The sequence below is a fragment of the Salarias fasciatus genome, chromosome 2, assembly GCF_902148845.1.
Source record: "Salarias fasciatus chromosome 2, fSalaFa1.1, whole genome shotgun sequence".
NCBI classification, from domain to species: Eukaryota; Metazoa; Chordata; class Actinopteri; order Blenniiformes; family Blenniidae; genus Salarias; species Salarias fasciatus.
This window is the reverse complement of record NC_043746.1, coordinates 34,772,667-34,797,159: the sequence shown is the minus strand read 5'-3', so window position 1 is coordinate 34,797,159 and position 24,493 is coordinate 34,772,667. Positions and strand designations below refer to the sequence as shown.

The window sequence follows — 24,493 nt, the reverse complement described above, 5'->3', positions numbered from 1 at the left end:
ACTGTAGAGGTGTCTGATGAGGTGAAAGCCTCTTGACAGAGGAAGGCTGCAGGTCGGGCTCAGCAGCAGCTGCACATTGTTAAAGTTCATCCTGGCAGAAGCTCGTCAAACTGACAATCCACGCCGTCCTCTCTCCCAGGCCCTACCCTCCTCATCCATCAGGACCGGCTGCCCACGCTCGGCCGTGATTCATTTCCTCATCTGTGAGGAGGGAATGCCGAGCGGCGAGGGCCGGCTGTTCTGATCCAACACCAGGAAGAAAAGACACAAGAAGAGGAAGCAGTGAGGACGGCTGCCAGACAAGAAGGGTGTTTGTCCAGAGGGGGAGGGAGGAGCAGCTCTACTTTTCCTCAGGTCAGTCTGTCAATTAGCCCGGCGGCGGCCGTCAGCCGGCGGCGGCGCCGGACGTGAGGAGCAGCAGAGACATGAGAGGTGAGGTGGAGACGGAGTCTGCTGCTGCTCTTTCTTCTCCAGCTCAACTTTTTGTCTGGTGGAAAAGAAAAAAGCATCTTGCTCGTCTTGTTCTGTAAACAGTGAGAGCAACGACGCTGCCTGTCAGCACCCAGCTCTGCTGGAGAACCACCTGCAGGCGGAGACCCACAGTCCACCTGAGACCAGGTCCTCCTCTGAGACCGGGTCCTCCTCTGAGACCGGGTCCTCCTCTGAGACCGGGTCCTCCTCTGAGACCGGGTCCTCCTCTGAGACCGGGTCCACCTCTGAGACCGGGTCCTCCTCTGAGACCGGGTCCTCCTCTGAGACTGGGTCCTCCTCTGAGACCGGGTCCACCTCTGAGACCGGGTCCTCCTCTGTGGCTGGGTCCTCCTCTGAGACCGGGTCCTCCTCTGTGGCTGTGGCCCCCCCTGTGGCCGTGGTCCCCCTGTGCCTGTGGCCCCCCCTGTGGCCCCCCCCTGTGGCTGTGGCCCCCCCTGTGGCCCCCCCTGTGGCTGTGGCCCCCCCTGTGGCCCCCCCTGTGGCCCCCCCTGTGGCTGTGGCCCCCCCTGTGGCCCCCCCTGTGGCCCCCCCTGTGGCTGTGGCCCCCCCCTGTGGCCCCCCCTGTGGCCCCCCCTGTGGCTGTGGCCCCCCCTGTGGCCCCCCCTGTGGCCGTGGCCCCCCCTGTGGCCCCCCCTGTGGCCCCCCCTGTGGCCGTGGTCCCTGTTGCGTCCCTGAAGGCTGCTGGACTGGTTTGCTGTGGATGTGTGTGTGACTCACTGCTCCTCTAGGACGTGGCGGCTGGTGGACTTTGTGTCTGGGGTCAGTTCAGACGGATTCGGGGTCTTGCTGGGCCTCTTCGTCTGTTTCCTGGGCTTTGTTGAGTCTCTTGCTGGCGCTCTTCCTGGTGGTGGGCGGAGCCTGTGGGTGGGTGTGTCTGTTTCGTTGTGCCAGTCCTTCCACATCACACTGCCAGGTCATCTAACATCTCCATTCACATTTACAGGACATTTACTTCATAGGCGGCAGATCGTTCTGGTTACAGTAGATGTTCTTTGGAAAGTCCATCATGACCTCTGTAACATTCAGTATCACAGTTCAGTTCAGATTAACGTCGCTTGACTGCTTGTGTAATTAGAATCTGATCAGCTTGATGTACATCTGGACAGAAGGCCCTGAAGCTGAAATGATTGTTTCTCGTCACCATGTTCAGGCAGCCTGCCGGCGACGGATCTGCAGCTCAGCTCTGTCTGTCCTGCAGCGCACGGACAGACAGACACGGTGTGTGTGGCGTTTGTACAGAGAGGGGATTTCCATAAAGTGACAGTGCATTAAGAAACATCCGGGACACAGATCATTCCTTTAATCCCGGTCGACACAGGAGCTCCTTGCCCTGTTGAGCCCACCTGATCCCAGTGCCCAGTCCATCCCTGGAGTTCTCTCCCGCGGCCGCCGTCAGGGACGTGCACGGGGCCGGAGAGCAGGCAAATACGGCTTAAGTTGGATTTGCACAAAAAGCCTTCATATCATATCATTTGCACGATTTGCAGTGTGTTCCGTCATTGAAATTTAACGGCAGCCTTTTGTCGGCGGATCAGTTTTTCACAGGAATCTGCAGCATCTGTGACGAGATGCAGGCAAAAACTCTGAGTTTTAGAACTGCAGCGATTAGATTAAGAAATCCAATTTTGACATAAAGGCAATGCTGTCAGAAACAGATGGAGCGTCTGTGAAATCCGTGCCTATCACTCAAGTCAAAAACAAGATTATCTCCAGCAGGGAGGAGAGAGAGTGGTCCTGCGTTTGTTATTTTTCAGCCGCTCGCTCTCAGTCCTGGAGACTGTGTGAGCGCCTGAAGAAGCAGCTGCAGATGATGTCAGGCAGCAGCAATCATTCTCCGGCTTCAACAGACGTGTGCAAATGACTAATGATGCTATCACACTGATGCTGTAAAAGAAATGAAGAGGATATTGGAATAACAAAGTGAAGATAGTCAAGCTCCTTTGTGAAGCATGTGTTTTATCTCCCACCCATACATCAAGCCAATGTTGTGAGACGCCCTTTATGCTTTGACAAAGTTAGTTTGGAGGCGCAGACGCCACATTGAAGGATGTGTCTGATGTGTAAACACTACAATTAGTATTCAAGCTTTCAGAAGAATAGACCTATTTTTTGCTGTTTTCCATGATCTCCAGACGCTTTATTTCCCAGATGTTGATGAGCCTGTGTCTGTGCTCTCCCTCTGTTCCAGCCTTCAGCTGCTCCCTCCCTCCCAGACTTCCTGACAAATGCTGCACTTTTCTATTCAGTTTTAAATCATATATTCTTTTGTTGAATGGATTATATAAATAAATAAATAAATAAATAAATGTATATATACATATATACATATATACATATATATATATATATATATATATATAAAAACACATTTCTATTCACATTTTCCACACGTTACCTTTTTGAAAAAGCCGTGCAGCAGTTCAGTATTTAGCATCTTTATTTCCTAGAAATGAAATCTGAAGATCTGAAGGTTAGAAGCTGAGACCATGGGAGAAATCACAGAGCTAAAGAGAGTTCCATTGCAAACGTTAGCAGTGGAGTGAACTTAGTGAATGAGGGGATTCTTCCTTTCATTACTGTAAAGGTTCCAGTTACACACAGCGCTTTATCCACAACATAATGAGAAGAGGGAGCAGAACTCCTGTGGTACGCTCTGTCTGCCAGAGCAGTGTGTGAGTTTGGACCTGGACTTTCTTCCTGTTTCTTCTCATGATTTCTAGTATTTATTGCTCCTGAACTGTAAATACGAGGGGATTACATGGAAACATTAGGGCAAAGTGACATCAGCAGACAAAAAACAAAAAAAAAAAAAAGAGAAGAAAATGTTCAGAATCGCAGAACAACTGATTATTATTAGCTTCAGCAAAGTGTAATCACAGGAGCTTCTCTGCCAAGTGACGACGCCAAGTCCAGAGTTAGAGGGAGGAAAAGATGCTGGAGCAGGACGGCTTTCAGAGCAGCGTCTCTCCAAGCCGGCCGTGCTTTGAAAACCTTGAGTGCAGTTCCAACCGTTAGCGAGCAGAGCGAACGACTATTAATGGAAAGAGAGCAAAGATCAGCCACACTTTCAGACTGAGGGAGGAAAAAACACTATCGATTTTATGAAACTAAATGTAGGTTTTTCACGATGACCACCCTTCCCCTCCGAAAACTGAAAAGTTTGAGAAAACACTGGGAAAGAGTTCAACAGAAACTGAGTCCCTTTTAATCAGTTTTTGCAGACTTTAAATTGTTGATCAAATAATCATTAATGTAGAAGATGAAAAAAGTTATTCAAGAGTTTTCATTCTCAAGGTAGACGATTCATTTTTCTCAAGGTCAAGGTCAAGGTCAAGTTTATTTCTAAAGCACATTTAAAATACAGTTTCCACTGCCCAAAGTGCTGTACAATACAACGACATACAAATTATAACAGACAGACAGGAAGACATACGGATCACAATAAAGGCTCAGCTGGTGTTACAGGCCACTGAAAAAAGGTGGGTCTTCAACAGCGCTTTAAAAGCTTCAACATCTGCAGCACAGCGAAGGCTCAGAGGGAGACTGTTCCACAGGTCAGACCCAGCCACAGCAAACGCCCTATCACCCCTGGTCTTCAGTCTTGACCTAGGGCGGGCTAGAAACAGCTGGTCACATGACCTCAGAGCTCTTACCGGAGCATAGACAGACAATAATTCACTCAAATATACAGGGGCCAGCCCATTTAAAGCTTTAAAAACAAGTAATAGCATTTTAAATTGAATCCTAAAAGACACTGGGAGTCAATGAAGGACTGCTGCAATGGAGTAATCTGCTCCGAGCGCCTGGTGCCCGTCAGAAAGCAAGCAGCTGCGTTTTGTACAAGCTGCAGCCGGCGGATGGAGGAGGCGTCCAGACCAAAACGTAACGAATTACAATAATCCAGTCTAGATGTAATAAGGACATGGACGACTCTCCCCAGCTGGTCTGACGGCAGGTAAGGCTTCACTTTGCTCAGGAGTCTGAGTTGATAAAAGGTGGTTTTCACCACTGAACTAATTTGCTTGTCAAACTTCAATGAGTTGTCGACTGTGACTCCAAGATTTTTTACTGATCTGATCTGATTCTTTTTTCTAGATGTGTTGATATCGTTGGATTGAAGTTACCACTGGGTTTTTATAGTTAACAGTGAGACTCAATGTGACGGAGCGGCCCTGTCACTGACTGTGGACAGTACACACACACACACACACACACTCACACACACGCACACACACACGCTCAGTCTTGTATTTCTATCCTTGTGGGGACCGTCCATTGACTCCCATTCATGTCTAGCCCCTAACCCTGACCCTTACCCTAACCCTAACCCACACCACAACAAAGCCTAACCCTAAAGAAATGTTTTTGCACTTTTACTTTTTTCAGTAACAACAACATGGTCAAGAAAACACTGTTTCTCCTACTTAGGACCGGAAAAAGGTCCCCACAAGGCACGTCGTTCCACGTTTTGCTATCCTTGTGGGGACATTTGGCCCCAACAAGGATAGAAATACAAGAACGCACACGCACACGCACACGCACACACACACACACACACACACACACACACACACACACACACACACACACACACACGCACACACACACACACGCACACATACACACACACACGCACACACACACACACGCACACGCACACGCACGCACACACACACACACACACACACATGCACATTCATACACACATGACTTGCATAGACACCGATAGAATTGTGTGTTTGGTTTTACTTTCTTGTTAATAAGCATCATTTTTGGAATCATTTGTATCGTTAGTGTTTCACAGTTATGAATGGAATGTTGATCTCTTCTGTCCAAGAACTCCAGAATCCTTCAGGTTTTACTTTTTAAAATGTATTCATTGTTAACAATATAATTATTAATCCAAATTCCAAATGAATAGTTTAACCAGGTTAATGAGACTGAATACAACGAATTGGCTCTTTTCCTACTGGACGCAGGTTTCCCGAGGTGCTCTGGTGAAAATCAGTTTCCAAATTCTATAATTCATATTTTTCTTTGATAATCATTAATTATTAGTGATAGCCAAATTTATTAGGTTGAAATTCCATCACTAATGTTGTGAAACCCCAACAACTCCAAGACCCTCCTGTTATTGATTCATCCATTCATTTTTATCCACATTACTGGACCTCTCTACTTTCCTCAGCCGTCTGTTCTGGATTGTTTTCTAGTGTAATAACCACTGATCAGCCGTGGTTCTGGGCATTATGTGGCACATCAGGACTGTTGGGAGGAATTTTCTGCGGACTTCAGCTGCACGGCTGGACACAGACAGTTTTCCACCACCGCCAGTCATTTCTGCTGCTGTGGGATCAGCTTTTCAGAACCTCTTCATCTAGTCTCGTGCACCCATTTGTGATTTGTTCTTCCTTGAGTCTTATTTGGTGCACTCTAAATCCTGCAGAAATGAGCTTCAGTGGTGCAGTGACTCATAACTTTCTGACTTTCAATGATAGACTTGAAATGTAAAAAGCCACTGCAGCCAGATGATGTACAATATTCTTTGAATTTGCAGTGAATGTGATGTTGGTTGGCTGTACAATCGATTTGTGCCGAAGACAGTGAGTGTTCAGAAATTTATGCAACGTTATCCATTTCCGGGGCCAGGTTCATGTGAGTATGGAGGAACTCAGGTTACATCCTGGACAGAAATAGCAGGCCGACAATCACACACACTCATGTCGTTAGTATTCATTTACATTGACCAATTAGCCCCTTCAACAAGCCCATACAAGAGGAGAACATGCAAACTCTGCACAGAACCGCTCCGCCAGGCACTGTGAAGCTGTGATTCTCTCCATGCTCCAATAGAAATCCTCATTTAGAGAATTGTTTCAACGAAGATAAAAGCCGTTAAACAGTGGCTTTAAAAAGAAACGTCTCCCAAAGCAGAGGCAGCGTTCTCACTGCGTAAAATAGGATGTTTGCAAAGTTAAGCATGATTTCTCTGCTTCAGAAGGTGAAAGAAGGCTCAGCCTCACATCTCTTTCAACTGTGCCAAATCAATGTAGAATTAAGTCAAAGGAAGAAGTAAATCTTACAATCCACTGATCACTAAGCCACAGGGACTTCATCCCCTTTTATCAAAAAATATCCCTGCGAGGTTGGAACAGGTTGCCTGTTCTTAGAAATGTGAGGCCTTTGATCAGTTATTCCTCATAACTGCTCTCAGTGGTGAAATATGGCTTCATCCATGGAAATAAGGAACCTGAGACTGATGGTGGATCTGGAAAGAGGACTTGAAAATCCCACATGACAGAACATGGAATATACGGAGCTCAAAAAGTTCATTTATCTTTGTGGTAGTGGAAAGCTGGGTGAATGAATGAGTGAATGGATGGATCGAAGGAAAGATGGATGGAGTGAACCGAAGCCAATGACTGTAGATGAAGTGTTGCCAAAAATGTAGATTAGCACAATTTGCAGTGAAACGGGCCACATATTATGTTTACTTCAATAAAAGGGAAGTGTTCAGCCGTTCATCAAATTAACCACTTAATTAGAACTGTAAGCTGTGCTGTAAAATGCTCTCCGGCCATGTTTGCAATTTATGCTCAGTGTGGTGTAATGCGGTGCGTCAGGCTCAGACACTGAATCAAAGTCTGGAGAGGCTGAAGCAGCTGAAGCAGCCATGCAGGCGGCCTGTCTTCACCATCACGATGTATTCTCCCTGTGGCGGCGCTGTGGAGCAACGGCGGCGGTTAGCGCGCCAACAGGGAGTGTTTCCAGCTCAAAACACAGCGAGGCAGTTTAATCTGAATCAGGCTCATCGTGTCAGATAAATAACCAGGTGTGAAACTTTGCAGTGGTCAGGTGGATTCTGAAAACTGATCAATCCGATCAAAGGTCGAGCTGTCCTATGCTGTCTCATCCCAACTGCCCGATGTGAAATCCAGTGGACAATCACCCTGCTGAAGGGACGCTCGGCTCGGCTTCATCAGCAGTGTGGTGAAAAAAAAAAGAGTCAGTCACATTGCAATGGCTTAGCATCTGTTAGCGTTCATGAGCATCAACACTGCTTGAATTGAAACAAAAAGTAGAAGCTTATTGATCACTGCTTCCCCATCTGGTTATATGTTCCTCTGGAAGACCTTTGACCTTTCTGTGTCAGAGATGCTCAGCTCAGTTTGTTGATTTAGCTCGAAACTGCGAAACACCAGCAGAATAACAACATGCAAAATCACGTGAATGTTGAAAACTCCGGGCTCCATACAGCAGCACTCTCAGACTCCCAGAGGAGCTCAGCAGGAACACAGCAGTGAGGAACGATTCCAGAGGGTGGTGCGCTGACAGCGTTCTGTTGGCTGAACTGGTGACCAATCAGACGGCACCCTGGAGGAGACACTCTGGCTCCAGGTGCCTTCTGGGACGGGAGTGGTGGATGATAAGCTGCTGTTTGCATCCGGATGCAGATGTACTTTTCTCTGTCAACATAAGAACACTGACATTTTCAGATGCACTTTAACCTCTCCCTGACATTTAGAGCACAAATCCTCAGCAGCATCAAAACTCTGACATTTGGAGGAGTACAACAGCTGAACAAAGCAGACATTTGTACGTCTGAAATATCAGCACTGTGGGGACGGCTACACTTGCAGTTAGGAGTGAAGTTCAAAGTGAGTGTAATGTGCATGTGTCTCAGCCCTCCCTTCAAAACACATGTATTTATGTCTTCTCTATCTGCAGTGCACGGCGCCAGCAGACGTCAGCAGAACAGATATCGTCTCTGAGTGACGACTGTCATGCACATCAAGCACCGCTGCAGTGTTCCGCTCTGGTCGAGGCACGAGGGGCAGCCTCACCCCCCCACACATGAAATATATATCTGAGTGTACGTTTGGAGTGTTGATCACAAGATGTGTCATTTATGGAGCACGTCTGTGCTCTGAGGCACGGAGAAAGGAATGTAATCTGAGTGGGAGTCATGGTATAGCCTTTAGAAAGAAGTACACAGAGAGAAACACTGCAGCGCATCCACTCCCACGTCCACAAACCAAATCTCATCCTTCTGTTGTTAATATTGGCATCGACACAGGGGCAATAAAAAGTCAGGAGCAACTTCATGATTAAAAGACAAAAACAAAAGGGGGGGGGCATAGAAAGTGTTTTCCTGTGCTCCTTGCTGTTTGGTGTTGTGCGGTAATGAAGTGCTGCCGTGGCTCCCGGCCGGCCCTGCGAGCGCCGCCGCCCTCCTCCGCTCACTTCCTGTCACAGCTCACCAGCGGAGAGAGAGGCGCAGCGCCGAGGACGAGAGAGGACCTGACTCTAATTGAATGTGATTAACACTAACTGGAAACAAAACAGCATGTAATAAATGTCCACTTTAGAGAGGCGAGCTTACATGACAGAATGGGGGCAATGAATTAGACATACAGAGCAGAGTGTCGGCTCGGGGTGGAGTCAGCCGGCTCCAGGATGCATTCATATATTCATTAAAGACTGCACTTTGGAGGGCGTCTGGAAAAGGGAAATGCATTTCAAAGCCAAAATTATTTTCCTCTACTTTGGACTGTGGTTGCAATTAATGCAAAAACCAGCAGAAGCAGCATTTATTAGTTACCGATGTGAGAAACAGCCCAGCACCGGAGAGCCGAGATCCTCTGTGTGTGCTCTCTATCTGAAATGTGAAGCGTTCAACCAGACATTTAATGATTTCTGTGGAGTTTTGGTCCAGTGGAAAGACCTCTACAGTCAACAGATTCTGAGGATTGACGGTGGGAGTGTTGATACACAGCATCTTCAGTGTGTTTGAACGACGACAACAACAAATGAAATATGGCCAGAGCGATACTCACCATGTAGGTCCAGCTTCACGCTCTCCATCGCTCAGCAAACATTTTCCTCATGATTCTCTGAGTCCTGCCTTGTTCACATCGGTGCTGCTTGTTTTTCTTTGTCCTGGAGTCGTTGTTGGAGTATGAGTGTGTTTCTTAGCGCTGCCACCATCTGCTCACTGCTGGAGTGGATCAGTATGAAACTGTTGGCTGGACTCGGAGTCGCGTCGCTTGTGTGCTCAGAGCATACATTCCCTCATGGTGATTATAAAAAAGTCACCCTACACTTGCTGCACTGCATTAATTATGCTCTAAACTCCACAGGGAACATTCAAACGTCAGCAAATTAAATATAACTACACAATAGAGAGAGCAGTCTGCCAGAGAGAGTCTGCTTTTCAGGACTCTGACGCCGCTGCAGCATAATTAAAAGAAGACACAAACAGGAAGGTTTCAGTTTAACCCTGTTGAGTTTGAGTTTGTTTCATTACTTTTAACTTCAGCACGGCCCAGAAGGTAAGTGAGAGTCGTTCCATCAATGAAAACATCATGTCAACACTGATCATGTCAATCAGTGAGTCTTTCATTTAGTTTGGCCTCACAGCAGCAGACTCCTCCCAAAGTCAGACGAAAACATGTTTTCCTTCTTCTTCCATTCATGCTTCTCACAACACAGAAAACTGTCTTTGGATTAGGCTTTTTGTATGGATCCTTGAGTTTTTGTTTCTGCATCCTCAAAGTCACCAAATCCAAAATGTCAGAAAATATCTTGTGCTCACAGAAGTCCTGATGAGAGACGATGGTCTGCCGTCACAGTATCAGCAGCATCGGGTCTGGAGGCGGAGCCTGCCGGCTGTACATCCGTCCCAGGGTTTGGTTTAGTCATCCACACACAGCGGACCCTCTGCAGACTGTGTGTGTTATTGTGCATGCATCGGACTCCTGTGGTCAGTGTCTCAGCCTCTGTGTGCAGAATATAGACTGTGCCTATTTTTCAAGGCGCATTAAGGAGTTTTACAACCTTAAAAATACTTATTTTCCACCATAAATATGTTACACATTTTTAATGATGTGTACAATGTGCCCTGACATATTCATTACCAGAACCTCTAACAGCGCTAAATTGTCACTTGAAAGTCACAGTGCCGGTCCGGCTCCAGAGTTTTTTGGGGGAGAATTTGAAAGGAATGACGTAATGCACGCTCCGGCTGGTTAGGTTTCGTTTTGTCCGCCATTACTCCGCCAGATGCTTAGTGAGCAACAACTGAGCAGGATCTTCCAGAAAGTCAGAACAGACTGGCTTCTAGCACTGCAGCTCCACACAGACTCCACCAGGGAGAAGACACTTACATTTTACTGGAGCGCTGCTGAAAGAGAGAGGAAGGAGTTCCCCTCTTCCGTGCACGCGAGCCACAGGGACGAGTTTTTCACTAAGCTGCATTACGCCCAAGGCCTGCAGGGGGCGCTTTTTTGCATAAAATGTGCAAACTCCTTATTGCACCTTTAAACACACCAACAAGATCATGATGTGTTTCAGTGAGCTGTTTCAAGAACTTCAGCAGACCAGGTACAGCTCCTTCTTTCCCTGTAAGTCCCTGAGTCCGCCTCCCTCAGAACGGCCACAGGAGGCAGATATGAATCATGTATGCGAGAAGCCGAGGTCACCCCAGGGCAAAGGGGCAACCCTGTTATCTGTCACACGTACACTGAAATCTGTCCTCGTCATTTAGCCCATCACAGAAGAGGACTGGGCGACGGTGGACCAGCTCTGGGTCAGAGGCCCTGCTGAAGGTCGCAGACAATTAGGGTGGAGACAGGTGGCTTTGACCTCACTGAATGAAAACCAACAACGGTCCAGGAGCAGGATGGCTTCACTGACCGAGAGGCTGGACAGCACATCCAATGTCACCTTCATGTCAGATTCAGCCAGTCACCTGATCTGTGAGTGTGAGTCCGTCTCGCTCTGCCTCGGAGACACGGCGTCCGGCTGACTGAGGGATGCTTCAGGACTCAGTCTCATGGTCGGCTCCTCAAATCCCTCCGTCATGGTGACGGCGTGGGCCCGCTAGCAACACTCAGAAACACGACGCTCACACTTCTTTCATGATATTCCTGTGATGTTTACAGCAGGAGCCGTCCACTGGTTCAGAGCTGCAGCCTGGCTCGGTGGACCTGTGGACCTCCCACACCCCAGAGATGACTGGCAGGCTGCATGTGTGTGTGAGTGTGTGTGTGTGTGCACATTCATTTGGGAATTGACAATAAGTCATATAGAAGCAGGTAAAGAAGATGGATGGAGTTGGGGTAATGATTCTTTTCAGGATGGTTTGCTCTTCCAGCTGCCGCCTCTAATCGAAAGCACGTCATGTTCTTTCAACGTACAACATCCGGCACTTTGCTCAGGTCTAGGTTTAATCATAATTTACCCTCAGAATGAACAAAAAGAGGGATTATGTGAAGTGGAGGGAGTGAATGAAGACATACCTGTAGGGAAGCAGAGAGTGCAACGAGAGGCAACAGCTGCCGGAGGGAGGAGGAAGAGGAGGAGGAGGAGTGGAGCGAGGGAGCGAGGAGAGTGGGGACGTGACACATCTGGTTAAGGTAAGAGAGAGAGAGAGAGAAGCAGATCTAAAGTAAAACCCTGACTCTCTCTTAAATAGAGCATGAAGACCACACGCTCACTGAGTAGGACCCGCCTGTTGCCGGCAAACTGGGCCGTGATTGCATAGTTTATGGCTGAGGCATGATGGGTAAGGATTAAAGATGGCTACCCTGAGGGCATACAGCAATACCATTACTCTTGATGGATTCCTTCTTCGCTCACATATTCTCTGCAGACGTCAGAGGGGCCACAGGGCTTGACTAATGCATGGCGTGATGATGGGATCAGAAGAGGCAGGGAAGGATCTGCAGCCCCACGACTCCTGCTCCCTGCATCGCCGCACACATCCCCTGAACATTCTGAACATTTACAGGAGCAGAAAACATTCTAGAGCTTGATTTTTGCATTAAAGCTCTGAAAAACAAGATGAAGACGAGCTTCCTTAGAATGAGGAGTGAGCTCTATGTGAACATGGCGTCCCGACCAAACAGCGACATGTCGCTTCGCCTCTGGAACTCTCCCCATGAAATGTGTGCAGATTTGCACCTGCGCTTCAGAGGGGATGGCAGGCCTCTGCACAGAGGCACTTCAGCAGAGAAGTGAGCTCCTAACACGTTTTGATTCAGCAACAAATGTTGATCAGTGCAGCACCATAAATATGCACACTTTTTAAAACTAAAACCAGATTCACAGACGACTGAAAGCTTCCATCTCTCCGTTAGTGTTAATCTAGAAACTGAAAAGAACGACAGTCATGATAAATAGAGTTCACTGACGGCGTCCGCCCTGGGATAGCTCGGTTCTTACTCTGGGGACAGTTTGGGGCTCAGTGTCTTGCTCAAGGACACTTCAGCATGTGGACAGACAGGGTGCCTTCCAGCCGACTGACAGTCCACTCCACCACAGAGCCGTGGAAGCTCCAATGAAAGGGTGAAGAAAAACATGCTGGTCTTGCTGGTTTTAGTCTCCAGTGGCTCAAGCCTTCCTCATAAGGTACCACTCCATCTACTGCTCGACAAATATTCTGAATCTCACTGAGTAAAAATAACATCAATAAAAACAGAGAGGGTACTAGCATGAGGTGATTCAGTGTTTTTTTTTTTAAATATGCAAATAAACTCCACTATTTGAAACGCCTCTTCCCTGCGTTCTGAGGATTTGGGGGGGTTTTCCATGTGTCATGGCGGTATGAACTCTTCCTGGCCTCTCTCTGGACTCTCTCTACTCCTTCCTCTCCTTCCTGTATTCTCTATGTCTCTCTACCTGTTCTCCCCGTCTCCCTCTCCTCACCTCAGTCTTTCGATTATCCAGTTGCCCCGTCGTCTCCGCTCTCCGCCAGCCCCCCCTGTCCCACTTGTTCCTGTGCTGGATAGTGTCTGACAGCCCGTCGCCTGTGTGCTCCCTTGTGTTCGGGTTCTCCAGGGGCCTCATTCATCAACGGTGTGTAGAAAAGGTTCTAACTATGTCTCATGAATGAAATGTAGATTTTTGTGTCAGTACTAAAAAACATGTATTTGTCCAACATCCCTGGGTCACAGCACATCACAAGTCATCAGTGTTGATCAATCCCAGGTGTTCTTAGTCACTATTCTCATGAACTTTCAGGATCATTTTCCTTCAGAAACGCCTCAAATTAACCAGACAGAGAAGCAACACACCTCTTTATGAGCATTTATTTTCAGGAAGGAAAAGAGGAACTTTAGTCAAGCTGTCAGCAGGTTGAAGCAGACCAGAGATCACGGGTTGGTAGTTGATATCTTCCAGGTAAGACATGACAGATAAGCATGTCCATCCTCCAGCCTTCCTGCCAACATCAGTGAGGAAGCTTCGAGGATTTGTAATATGGATTTGTTTTTGTAAATTCCATTCAGTCCAGCTTTATTTCTATCGCGCCTCACACAGCCATTTCTAGACACTTTGACATGAGCAAGCAGTTGTAATTGTGGGGTTCTTCTCTAAATCTGCTACTTTTACAGAGTTTCAAAATTCTGTGTGAACGGAGGGAATTCATTAGATAGTTTGTAAGGGCACTATTTTGTTCTTTTACATTTAAATCATACTGAATATGTGCTGCTTACACTTTATGTCATGTTTGAGGTTTGCTTAAGGATTATTTCCACACCGAGCCAGGTTCTGCTGCTGCACTGCTAATCCACACGGACTCAAACCGACTCCACCATGTCAGACCAGTGGAGAGATCTGATCGCAGCACGACCTGACCGAAGAATGGCCGTACGCCCAGTTTTCTGCTGTACGATGGTTTGATAAATGAGGGCCACTGTTTTGTTTGAGTGATTCTAAATGAGTGATGGCTGGCCTGTTTCATCTCAGTCCATGGAAAAACTCGCGAGGCAAAGACTCCTCCTGGTGAAGATTGTTTTCTTCTTGTATGCAGTCAGGTGACTGCCTGTCCCCCACCTGGTGAGGACTTTGTCATGCTGCGGGAAATGTGAGGACTCGCAGGACGTCTATACTTCAACATGTACCGCTTTCTCAACAACATTAACTTGTTCTTTCGTCTTTTTTGTACACGTTGCGCACAATGTAGTTTTCCTCATGTGGCTTACCCGGTAATTGGAAACATGCCAAGCGAAGCATCAATGTGTGTAACACTGTGACCTTTATTTCACCCACACACAATCTGCTCACACACCTCAAAACCAACCAGCTGAAGCACTGTGCCTTTCTGTGTATTTGATGTGTGTGTGTGTGTGTGTGTGTGTGTGTGTGTGTGTGTGTGTGGAGCCCTTGCTGCAGTGGAGGAGCGATGCGAGGCCTTTGAGCTGCGAGAGCGAAGGCTTCACAGAAAAGGGACTTGCATCTTGAAACGCTGCGAGGACTCGGTGGAGGACTGTCGGCTTCATCTGCATCCTCAGCATACAAAGTGAGCTGCAGCTAATTGATAGTGCGAGCCGGAGTGCTGGCTGTATCCACATTCTCTTCCAGTGGCTGCTGTAATGAATGACTGCTCTCTGAGACAGGCCCTGGCCCGCCGTCTGTCCGTCTGTCCGTCTGTCTCAGCTACCAATGTTGTTTTGCCCAAATTGCTGTCACAATCGTTTAATCTGCTCACCCCGGAGAAGAGAGATACCCGCCTCCATGTCTTTCAGCGTTCTATGGGCCTGCCTCCTCCTTCTCCCTCTTCCTCTCTCTCTCTCTCTCTCTCTCTCTCTCCCCGACTCTTCTTGCCCTTGCAATGTGCTCCTCAGTAAAGCGCAGCCTTATCCTCTCTCATCCCCCTCTCCGCCTCCGTTCTCCTTTCTCTCTCCTCCTTGAGTGCGCTGTGTAGAATTCCTATTTGTCTCTCTGGTGACACTAATTGGAAAATAGCTGGAGGCTTCCCCTGGGCTGCAGCCCCAACAGGCTCTTTGTTGATTAGTGGCAACTTAAGAAAGTTGGTCAAGAGAGTGGTGACAGGCTGGATCTCCCTGCTCCTCTGTCCATGTGTCCCTCTGAGCCACATTCTGTCCTGGATGGACCGGCACATCCCGATAGAGAGGTCATAGCTGAGCTGCGGGAACGATGCTAGCATGCAGCATGAAAACAGACTTGTAGAGGCTATTTTGAGTATATTATGTAAATGTTTAGAAGTGGCCATGCCTAATTTATGAAGAAGTGCAGAGAGTGTGCATCTTGAAGTGTGTGTGAGTGTGTGAATCTAAGATGATGTTTTTTTTTTTTTCTTGCATATCATCCAAGCATACTAAATCACTCATGGATGCATAGTTTGAGGCTGTATATTGAAATCTGTAAACGAGTAATTGGCTCTTTTTCACAAATGTTTTCTTACTCTTTTCTGTGATTTGGCCAAGAGAATGTCAGGAAAGAATAAATATGCATAACTCCTCAAGCAAGCACTAACAACCTACTGGAATTCACATTTGCCTTAAATTAGATCCACGTTGGAGGCAGTGATTACCATCAAGAAAAGCCCACGTAAGAACAAACAAGACTGCAAATAATGTTATCATCATGATAAACAAATTGTTTTGATGAGTAAACAAGATATACGTAGAATAGGAAGAGCACATGTCTGTGCAGAAACAGCCACTGCTAAACTGAACAGCAGCGAATGACAGTTTTATTCAGTTTATTTCTATCTCTTCTGCACTTATAAATCAATGTTCTGTATATGATCTGTAGTGTGAATGAGCTGTGTAATACTAAGAATAAATGAGTACCGACATTTTAGTTTCTACCTGCCAAATGCACTAAGGGCCTGCTTGCCACAAAGTGGAGCAGAACCAAAAGCAGTCCTCCATCCACGTCCTCCAAGCATGTTGAGGACTACAGGAAGGAAGGTACTGCAAGGCCCAGCCCACACTCCACCCCACGGACCTTCCACTGTGGCTCCAGCAGTCCCTTCCACAGCACTGTGCAGCCCCACTTCCTGTAGTCCTGCTCAGGCTGGAGGAATCATCCAGCCTTTCCTGGGTCTGGGGTCGACCTCTGTGCTTCGGTCTTCATGGATTTTAACAGCAGACAACCGCCATACATTCTGAGCAGTTACTGAGAGCAACTGAGGCGTGTTGTCAGTGTGGAGGTTTGGTGGAAAGTGATGGTTCTCACTGGGTGACGAGGTGTTCAGCCCACCAACTTGTGGATGAAGAAGTGATGGTCACGACCCAAAGTTCATAGCGTGCAGCAACATAGAGAGAAGAGAAAACAGCTTAACTCTCTCCTTAGTACAATAGCAGCAAAAAACACACCCCTGCCGCTGTTTAGAACTTTCAGGTTTCCTCATACGCTGACTCAAGACACTGAAACACTGTCCCAGCCACGGCGACAGGTCTCGCCCAGCCCAGAGAGGGCATGCAGTCTTTTCCTCTGACATAACCACGGACTTGGGAGTACTGAACCACTTACCAAGATTTTTAAATGGACGTCTGACTTTCATGTGATAGGACAGCATCGTCTACTTAAAGCAAAACATACCAACATGTGGGTCATAAATACAGTGAGCAGACAGTCTCTGTCTCTCTGACTGTCTCCCAGCGCACAACCCATGGCACAGACAAAGAGACAAAGCAAGCAGCTAGCAGCAGGAAACAGGAAGCATGAATCCGCTTGCACGCGACACTGTGGGGGACCACTGGAACACAGATGTGTTCAGATGTTACAAACACTGTGTACTCCCTGAAAGAGAGACTGCTTCACCCAACACCATGCCTTCAACACTCAGAAGTATTCAGAGCTCCAGCTGCCCCTCCACAGGCCTCGGATATGGGGGTCAGTAAAGCGACCTGAGCAGACCCAGATCTCAGTTCTAATGCCAAAGAGGAGGGGTCCTATACTCTTACCTAAAGCAAGTTATGTCTGAAGTGCACAGTGTGTAGTGAAGGACACAGCAAAACACACACTGCAGTCCGAGGTTCAGCATTTCATAGCAGTTCTGTTTGGCCCAGTGCTAAACGTCCCGTCGTTAAGAGACAGCAGGGAATGTCACTGATAACTGACAGCAAATGTATTTCTGGTTCTTTTTTTGTTTTGTTTTGTAATAGCACATCAATAAATAGAAACTCTCAGAGAGAGAAGTGCCACACAAGTGACTTAACAAAAGAACAACAAAAAGGTCTGTGATGTGTTTAAGGAGGAGGTGCTGTCTCCTGCAAATTATAAAAGGAACCTTGAAATTAATAAAACATTCAGCACAGCATTAATTTAGCTGTGCAGACTGAGGAGATACACAAACCTTGTTCAAGTCTAAAGAATCCACTGAGTGGGAAGGAATTCCTCGCTGCTCATTTTGCTCCTGTATTAAAGAGAAGGGAACACATGAAAAGTGTTTTCTAGGCTGACAGGACGGACGCTGGTGACCCTCCACTTTAACTTATTAAAGATTTTGTCCAAAACAGCAATTACACATTAGAAAACAAATGGTAACGCTTCCTTTTACAGTACGGTAATTACCATGTATTAACATGGTAATTGCAAGGTAAGTACCATGTAATAAGGAGAAGTTACTGTAAAATTACCATGTAATTACAGGGTAACTATGTTGCTAATTACCTAGTACTTTTAGAGTAATTACCAAGCCAATTCCAGGCAAATACCAAGTAACTACCTGGTATTAAGTATTAATTACTGGGCAATTATAATGTATATAGCAACTATGTCGTAATTGCCAAGTACTTACTAAGTAATTGCTAAGTAATTACCATGTAATCACTGGGAAATGTAGACTTTTTTCTAGGTATTACTAGGTACTGCTAGGTGTGTACGCTATGTATTTCCCTATTAGTCAAGTGTTTTTTACTACTTACCTGGTAACTTCTTAGTATTTCCCAGTAACTGCAACATTTACCTGGTAATTACGGTTGAACTGTAGACTACTGCAAAAGGAAGTGAGGTCTGTTTCCACACTATTACCTGGTAACTACTTATTCGTTACCCAGGAACTGCAAAAATACCTACCTCGAAATTACATAGTTATTAAAGTGGATTTGCACTGTAAAAGGAAGTGAGGTCTGTTTCCATGTTATTACATGGTAATTGCTTATTTGTTACCTAGTAAATAGAAAAATATTTACCTGGAAATTACATAGTTATTAAAGTGGATTCGTACTGTAAAAGGAAGTGAGATCTGTTTCCATGTTATTACATGGTAATTACTCATTTATTACCCAGTAAATAGAAAAATATTTACCTGGAAATTACATAGTTATTAAAGTGGATTTGTACTGTAAAAGGAAGTGAGGTCTGTTTCCATGTTATTACCTGGTAATTACTCAGTATTTAGCCTGTTACTCGGAAACTTTCACATTACCCCACACACTTGCACCAAAAATGCAGCAAACCCCATCAGTGTCTGTGATACAGTCTCTGAACAGCACACTGTATCTGTCAGGAGATCAGAGTTTCCATCAAAACCACCATCACCAGCCATCACATTACATGAAGATGAACGCATTATTATTACACTTCCTCACTCCAAACACCTCACTGTGACAGACATGCAAAAACAAGAGAGCTGCCAAAGATAAACATTTTAATCAAATGGAGTTCGACTTCTTATAAAACAATTTACAAAACAGTGCACATTTTTAGCAGTCAGGCACCTTTTTTTTTTTTAAGAAACAGAACAGATTTCTTTAGCAAAAAACAAAATACAAAAAACATTGATAAACAATCACTATAAATCAACATTAATAAGTACACTGCTCCAGTCTTGTGAATTCACATCATCATGTGTTTTCTGCAGACCCGTCTGGTCTACAGGAACCCTTGATCTCCATCATCTCGAATACCCAGGACCGCCGTCGCCAGGTGTTGTCACGTTGTCCACGTCCATACTTGTACCTCCCTCAGCGTGATGGAAACGAGGACAGCACAACTGTTCCTTCTTAATGCTCAGGGTTTATTCATTTTAACACCCAAACCCCAAACGTGAGAGCTGAAAAAATACAAATATACATTTTAATAAACAGAAACTTACACAATAAACAAATATACACATTGCACAAAACACAAATATCTTTAAACCTTCAAATATGCACATGAAACCGACATTACAACCGAAATATCCACCCAAGCCTGGACATGAGACCACAGCCACCCAGCACCAGCTGCAGAGCTCCACACTACCACCACGATAATGATCGATGAAACACCAACAAAAAGGAAATATACACACCTCACTGACTGCATCACATTGTAAGCCGTTTGTTTTTGCTCTTTTTACAGACTTTTTGGAGCGTTTTCTCTCTCTCCACGTTTGTGTGCACCACTTAATGTGATCCTACCCGGAACGTCTGCAGAGGGTTAGTTCCGCCACTCGGTGATATTTATATTTAATTAAATTTCGGTTCTACCTCGACTGAGAGAAAGCTTATTTATGGCAGAACGTCTGCAGACACTTGGTGATATGGTGATATTTATATTTAATTAAATTCCGGTTCCTACTCTAATGAGAGAAAGCGTGTTTACGGCGGAACGTTCCGGGTAGGACCACGTTAAGTGATGCACACATAAACGCGGAGAGAGAAAATAAGAACAAAAAACTCCGTGAAAAGAGCAAAAACAAACGGCTTACCTCCTTTACAATGTGAAGCAGCCAGTGAGGTGTGTATATTTCCGTTTTTCTTGGTGTTTCATTGATCATTCTAGCGGTGGTAGTGTGGAGCTCTGCAGCTGGTGCTGGGTGGCTGTGGTTCAGGCTTGGGTGGATATTTCGGTTGTAATGTCAGTTTCATGTGTATATTTGAAGGTTTAAAGATATTTGTGTTTTGTGCAATGTGTATATTTGTTTATTGTGTAAGTTTCTGTTTATTAATATGTATATTTGTATGTTTTCAGCTCTCACGTTTGGGGTTTGGGTGTTACAGTGAATAAACCCTGAGCATTAAGAAGGAACAGTTGTGCGGTCCTCGTTTTTATCACGCCGAGGGAGGTACAAGTCTGGACGTGGACGACGTGACAACACCTGGCGACGGCGGCCCTTGGTATTCGAGATGATGGAGATCAAGGGTTCCTGTAGACCAGACGGGTCTGCAGAAAACACATGATGATGTGAATTCACAAGACTGGAGCAGTTTGCTTATTAATGTTGATTTATAGTGATTGTTTATCACTGTTATTTGTATTTTGTTTTTTGCAAAAGAAATCTGTTCTGTTTCTTAAAAAAAAAAAGGTGCCTGACTGCTAAAAATGTGCACAGTTTTGTAAATTGTTTTATAAGAAGTTGAACTCCATTTGATTAAAATGTTTATCTTTGGCAGCTCTCTTGTTTTTGCATGTCTGTCACAGTGAGGTGTTCGGAGTGAGGAAGTGTAATAATAATGCGTTCATCTTCATGTAATCTGACGGCTGGTGATGGTGGTTTTGATGGAAACTCTGATCTCCTGACAGATACAGTGTGCTGTTCAGAGACTGTATCACAGACACTGATGGGGTTTGCTGCATTTTTGGTGCAAGTTTGTGGGGTAATGTGAAAGTTTCCGAGTAACAGGCTAAATACTGAGTAATTACCAGGTAATAACATGGAAACAGACCTCACTTCCTTTTACAGTACAAATCCACTTTAATAACTATGTAATTTCCAGGTAAATATTTTTCTATTTACTAGGTAACAAATAAGCAATTACCATGTAATAACATGGAAACAGACCTCACTTCCTTTTACAGTACAAATCCACTTTAATAACTATGTAATTTCGAGGTAGGTATTTTTGCAGTTCCTGGGTAACAAATAAGTAGTTACCAGGTAATAGTGTGGAAACAGGCCTCACTTTCTTTTGCAGTAGTCTACAGTTCAACCGTAATTACCAGGTAAATGTTGTAGTTACTGGGAAGTTACCAGGTAAGTAGTAAAAAACACTTGACTACTAGGGAAATGCATAGCGAACACACCTAGCAGTACCAAGTAATACCTAGTAAAAGTCTACATTTCCCAATGATTACATGGTAATTACTTAGCAATTACTTAGTAAGTACTTGGCAATTACCGACATAGTTGCTATATACATTATAATTACCCAGTAATTAATACTCACTACCAGGTAGTTACTTGGTATTTGCCTGGAATTGGCTTGGTAATTACTCTAAAAGTACTAGGTAATTAGCAACATAGTTACCCTGTAATTACATGGTAATTTTACAGTAACTTCTCCTTATTACATGGTACTTACCTTGCAATTACCACGTTAATACATGGTAATTACCGTACTGTAAAAGGAAGCGTTACCAAACAAATATATAGGAAAACTACAATGCAGTCACAAATCTGTACTCAAATAAAAATGGCTGCTATTTATGGAAGCTTCATGTGTTTCAGCCATTAAAGCCATGAAGTGTGTTGGTCTGCTTGCAGTCAGCGATCCGCTGTCACTCTGAGCTCCTCCAGGCACTTATTGTTGGACAAAGTTTCTAATGAATCACAGAGTTAAAGAAATAAATCACAATATGACACAAAACAGAAAGAAAAACCTCACAGTAGAGATCAGGAGATCACTGTACACACTGTCAACATTTCATATACTTCACAAAAAACATTAAAACATGAACTCTGCAACCAAAAATGGCAGCAGCATCTCTGAGTTTGTTAGTGTGAATGAGCAGACACGCCTCATGTGACGTTTTGTCGAAGGGAACAGCACCACAGGATGGTGTGTCATTTTACATGAAGAGTTTGTCTGTTTGTCACACATTTCATAAAGCCCATTAGACTGTGGAGCGTGAGTAAGTCAGGTTTACATTATGGGATTTACTGTAAGAGAAATCAGCACATTATCTAGATAGGAATAGTGAAATGTGTGAAATATTTAAATCATATTTACATTTTCAAGCATTTTATTAGTTGTACATATGTAGTAGTAGCAGTAGATTTATTCGGTCAGTATGGAAAAAGAATAAACATTGTAACAATTGTGTACGATGATGGCATCATCATCATCATCATCATCATCATCATCGTCTCCATCCACATAAGTTATTATCATCAGTATCAATAACAACAACTCATCAAAATCATCAACTTCATCATCCTGTGACCGAAGGGTTCAGGCTGAAGTCAAAACTGATTTTGCCTAACCCTTTTCAACCAAAACAAAATTTTCCATATTTCATAGGAGAAAAGGAATAAAAGAAAAAAAAAACCGTAGGCAAAAGACAAAGACAAGAAAAAACAAGAAAAAAACAAACAAATGGGAGAAGAGAAAACCAGGCTAATATCTATCGATATCATTTACAAGATAAGAGGAGTCCATTCAAAATCATTTTGGTTATTTTACTTTATTTTCCCTGGGATTGATATTTTTCAAGAGCTAATCTTTTCAACTGCTTTTTAAATACTTTCAAGGTTTTGCATGTTTTTACACCCTCATCAAGTTCGTTCCACTTGGTGACTCCAATTACTGATATACATTTGCATTTTTTATTTGTTCTTACCCTATTTAGTTTTTTTAAAATGCAAGAGCCCCTAAGATTAGAACAATTCTTTCTATGTTCGAACATACTTTGAATGCAGTTTGGAAGATTATTATAGTATGCTTTGTAAATGACAGCTAATGTATTTAGATCAATAATGTCATATATTTTTAATGTTTTTAACGCCACAAAAATGGGATTAGATGGTGCATAAAAATCAGCGTGACTAACAATTCTAAGTGCCTTTTTTTGGAGTAAAAATATAGGGTCAATATTGACACTATAATTATGTCCCCATATTTCTGCCCCATAGGTAGGATATGGAAGGACTAGGGAATTATATAGTAACATAAGTGAGTTTTTATTTAATACTGATTTCATTTTTCCTATTACACCAACATTTTTTGCTAATTTTGACTTTATAGTATGTATAAGTTGCTTCCAACAGAGTTAATCATCGACTGTAATGCCTAGAAAGTTACTGGCCTGCACACGCTCAATTGTTGATTCACTGACATTTAAATTGATGTTGCTCTTTATTGTCTTATTTCCAAAGATAATGTATTTGGTTTTACTCAGATTCATGGACAGCTTATTATTGTCAAAATATTCTTTAAGGAGTGTGAGCTCATGGGCCATTGTGGCCATGAGCCTGTGCAGGTCATTACCTGAGCAATAGAGACTCGTATCATCAGCATACAACAGGCACTTAGCATCATTTAATACATCAGGTGCGTCATTTATGTACAAATTGAAGAGTTTGGGGCCCAGTAAAGAGCCTTGCGGAACTCCATGTGTCATGAGTTGTTTTTTTGAGTTGACGTCGTTATAGTGTACATATTGTTCTCTATCGCTGAGGTAACTGTTCAACCATGCGGCAGCAGTGCCCCTGATGCCGTCTCTTTGAAGCTTTTCCATGAGTAATACATGATCGACGGTGTCAAAGGCTTTACTTAAATCAATAAAAACACCTACAGTATATTCTTTGTTGTCCATTGCAGTGGCAATGTCTTCAACAAGAGCCATGACTGCCATTAGGGTTGACCTATCTGATCGAAATCCGAATTGCTGATCACTGAGAAGGCTGTATTTTTCAACAAATTTATCCATCCTATTAACAAATAATTTCTCGAGGATTTTAGAGAATTGGGACAGTAGGGAAATTGGTCTGTAGTTTGTAAATGAGTGTTTATCACCGTTTTTATATATAGGGATTACTTTGGCTATTTTCATTTGTTGTGGAAAAATACCAGTGAGAAAAGATTGGTTACAAATAAAGGTGAATGGTTTGACTACAAAATGAATTATATCTTTTATAAATGTCATGTCTATGCCACAGTGATCAGTTGATTTTTTATTCTTAAATTTATTTACAATGCCTATTATTTCCAATTCATCCACGTCTCTTAAAAAAAGAGAGTTTAAGGTGTGATTTATAGTATTTCTGGATTCTGCTTGTACATTCTTGGACTGTTTGATTTTATCTGCCAATAAGGGTCCAACATTTGCAAAAAAATCATTAAAGCCATTAGCAATGTCTTTGGAGTCTGTAATTTCATTATTATTATTAATAAAATAATGGGGAAATTCCTGTCTTTTCTTACCATTTTTGATGATACTATTTAATATTTTCCATGTTCCTCGAACATCATTTTGATGGTGCTCCAATAACTTGTGATAATATAATTTCTTGTTAGTTCTGATTATACTGATAACTTAT

The 24,493-nt window shown here is 44.2% G+C and overlaps 1 long non-coding RNA gene across 1 annotated transcript; it reads right to left on the bottom strand.

The window, feature by feature from the left end:
* Positions 1-5,449: 5,449 nt before the first annotated feature.
* Positions 5,450-23,464, bottom strand: LOC115401963 (uncharacterized). The gene is made up of 4 exons (XR_003933055.1): positions 23,146-23,464; positions 20,742-20,750; positions 11,949-11,959; positions 5,450-5,461 (listed from the first exon to the last, which is right to left on the bottom strand). It is a non-coding gene; the product is annotated as an uncharacterized LOC115401963 (long non-coding RNA).
* Between the last annotated feature and the right edge of the window lie 1,029 nt (positions 23,465-24,493).